The 3,617-nt window shown below is 36.1% G+C and overlaps 1 long non-coding RNA gene across 1 annotated transcript; it reads right to left on the bottom strand.

Moving 5' to 3' along the window:
* Positions 1–229: 229 nt before the first annotated feature.
* On the bottom strand, positions 230–2,868 carry LOC121136594. The gene is made up of 3 exons (XR_005873629.1): positions 2,751–2,868; positions 1,523–1,696; positions 230–409 (listed from the first exon to the last, which is right to left on the bottom strand). It is a non-coding gene; the product is annotated as an uncharacterized LOC121136594 (long non-coding RNA).
* Between the last annotated feature and the right edge of the window lie 749 nt (positions 2,869–3,617).

Raw genomic sequence — 3,617 nt, 5'->3', positions numbered from 1 at the left:
ATACCATTTTTGGAGAACTGTGGATGTAACTCTGTAAAAGAGCACTTTATAAGGCACTGGGTTCAGTCCCTGCATCATAAGTAAATAAATTAATATAAATTTGCAATCATACCAATATTATGTTTATATTCTTATGAAAGAATAGTGAAATAAATACTTTAAATTATTTTATCATTTTCTACAAAAAGGTCTTAGAGTTGACACACTCACTTTTGCACACCTATACAAAATCTCTCATACTTGTTGCTTTATTTCACCAAAGTTTTTCTGGGGATCAAACCTGGATATGCCCATTTGAGTGAGGTTTGTCACGGGACAAAAAGTTGAAATGATCCATTTGCATTGTTTAAGGAATTCATTCTCATCCAAAGTCCAGATTCAATTGCTACCAAGTTGATTCCACAAATTACTAGAATAAAAGAAGGTATATTTTAATGTTACATTTTTAAAGAAATGTGTAAATTTAGACATATATTAAAATATACCAGGAGAGAAAATTTGTCAGAGAAATACGTGTTGTGTAGCAGAATCTATGCATTTACACATCAACAACAAAAGCAGGACTAAATTCATTGTTCTTCATTTTTTTTTCTGAAATCTTGTCTTCCATTAATTTACACAGTATGGACAGGCATCTTAGCAGGATTTTCTTCTTCTCAGCCAATGCTCCCTCTAGCCCACTCTGCACCTGTGCCTGGTATGAAAAACCTGGCCCCACAGAGAATAAAGATCCAGCTATGCTCAGAACTTCTCAATTTATGATACAAATATTTCAATATACATAATATAGAGGCCAGAAGAAGAAAAATATTTCACCTTCAACCTTGCTCACACAATGGGCAGGGATAAATGATACATTTACCAAAAAAATTGTTGTTTTATTGTGACAGGGTTTCTCTGTAACTCTGACTGTCCTGGGACTCATAGACCAGGCTGGCCTCAAACTAAAAGATCTGCCTGTCTCTGTCTCTCAATTGCTATGATTAAAGGTGTGTGCCACCACCACCTCATATCGTATCATAAACAATTTTTTAATGCAGAAATTACTTCTTGAAGGTTCATTCTTTCTTTCTTTTCAAATAGCAATTGCCTCCATTTATTTGGTTATGTCATCAGAATAGGAAAAATTACAGCATGAACCCTCATGCTCCACAATGAGCAGGTATTTAATTTGATCTGCTATTTGCTATTCTTTTAAAGTAAACTTTGTGTGTAAAATCTGAAAGATAAGACATGCCACACCCACCCTGCCTTACAAGAGGCTATCTTTGAGGTTTGAGTGTACAAAATGGGCTGATCTTAGAGACAGCATCTGCCTCACTGGGTTCTCTTCACTGATGATGAAATGTTAGCCCTGGACCACTATCTATTTGATTTGTGGGATTGGAAATATATTTCTTCAAGTCGTCATGCAAGAAGACATCAGAGTCATTTCATTGTAAATTCCAGATGATCTCCCAGCCTTCTACCCATAGAATTGCTTTGATTAGCCAATCATCGGTGAAAGACAAAAGTGACCTACTTTTAGACAAACTGTGCACCAACTTTACAATCTCTCTCTCGGTCATGGGACAGTCTCAGGGTGTCACAGGTCATTTTGTTTTCTCTTCGCTTGTATGAGAGTAGTATCCCTGATGAACAGAAGAATAAAATATCTCCATAGTGCTTCAGGAAAGCCCAGAGAAGTTCTTTATGCCTGGATTGAGCAGTGTAGACAAACAACCAAAACGAATGAGGATCATGTCTTTTTTTGAGATTTCTTTTTATTTTTTAATTTAAATTAGAAATAAGCTTGCTTCATAAGTCAATCCCAGCTCCTTCCCCCTCCCTTCCTCCCATGCCCCTCTTCAACCCTCCCTCAACCCCCCACCCAATCCACACTCCACTTTCCAAGGAGGGTGAGGCCCTTCATGAGGCTCTCCAAGTCTGTCATCAGAGGATCATGCCTTAGTTATGCTCTGAACTCTTTGAGACCAACATTCTTGAAGGTTCTTTCTATCTAACTGCTGGCTAGCTATTCTCTTCTACATTCCTTTTGGAAATAGCCAAGTAAGAGTTAATGTGAAACGCCTTAAAGAAACACTTCACAGTGCAAACTCCTACTAATTCTTTTTGAAATTTAACAACTTGACCCCAATAGAAATTTCCATTTTAGAGGAATTGCAGACTACCTAGATGATCTACACCTAAGCAACAAATCTTGAACTTCCTGTGAAAAGTAATCTTTGTATGCATTTGTTCAATTAACACTAAATATTTCTTCCTTCCACTGGCTCATGACTTTATAATGGATGAGAAAGAGGATACAAAGCATTCATTCAAGTCCAAGCTTTTATTCCTTTTTTTTTAAAAGCAAGCAAACAGTGCTAAAGAGCTAACAGCCCAGTACTAAACCAACAGTGTAACATTAATCTAAAATTTATCTATATATACATGGAATTCAGTAATATATACACCAACAGCAAGAGCTCAAAAGCACACAAAGAGAAGAAGACCATGAATTCCTAAAAGAGGTTTTCTTCCCTCAAGTCACAGAGAGATGTCTTTTTCTGCCTTTCTCATCTCTCACTCTATTGGTATGTTCTTATGGTACAAGTACACATTGCCAAACTCCCTACAGGAGCAGAGCTGAACTTTACTTTCACATAGGACTGTTGGCATCTTCAGCATTGTATTTCCAAGTTATGTATTTAATTATATCCCAATTAAACCCAAAGAGGTTTGAATCCCCAGCCTTGCATCAGACTTACTTAATCATATCTAAAACTTAGCCAGACTCAGTAGAACTGAAAACCATGAAGAACATAGTGTCCCTGCCCTCCAGAAACTACCAATCTGGGGAGAAAAAGTGATGGAAATATAAATCATTCTGAAGACACAGACTCTGATAAGTGATATAGATTTATAAATAAAATACACACTATGAGAGAACTAGAAAGAAAAGATTCACACTACCAACCAGTCAGCTAAAATGAATGGCAGTTTGATTTCTATAATGCTGGGGGCATTTGCCAGTACTGATTCATTTCAATGTCCCACATCTATAGCAGAATACAAACATTTATATTCATAAAAATATTTATGAATCACTGAGATCTTAAATTATTTAATTTTATACTTTGCACTAAAGTTTGAAAGTGTGTTATGTCGTGTCCTGGATTTCAATGTGCTATAATTAGGTTAAGATCACATCATATTTTACTACACATTTTAACTTTCTGGAAGCATTGTTTCTTCAGACTATCTCAAGTGCTTATGACTCTAAATAAAATAGTACCTACGAGTATATCTGTGAATTCTAATCTTTCCCTTTATCCTTTAATTACTTGGAGAATCTTACCCTTTTTTGGTTTTTTTCGAGACAGGGTTTCTTTGGAGGCTGTCCTGGAACTCTCCCTGTAGACCAGGCTGGTCTCAAATTCACAGAGATCCACCTGGCTCTGCCTCCCAAGTGCTAATGCCTGGCTGGAATATCTTATCTTTAAATAAGAACTCTAAATAGAATTACATACAGAGTCTAACATAATTCTGATCACATAGTAGGCATACAAATTTTGATGATTTTATACAGTTGTGAGTATCTCATTTGGTAGTTGTTTGTGTAAAATTGAATAATT

Source organism: Mesocricetus auratus, unplaced genomic scaffold (assembly GCF_017639785.1).
Source record: "Mesocricetus auratus isolate SY011 unplaced genomic scaffold, BCM_Maur_2.0 Super-Scaffold_100676, whole genome shotgun sequence".
NCBI classification, from domain to species: Eukaryota; Metazoa; Chordata; class Mammalia; order Rodentia; family Cricetidae; genus Mesocricetus; species Mesocricetus auratus.
The sequence above is the reverse complement of the archived record's forward strand: the minus strand, read 5'-3'. Positions and strand labels throughout refer to the sequence as shown.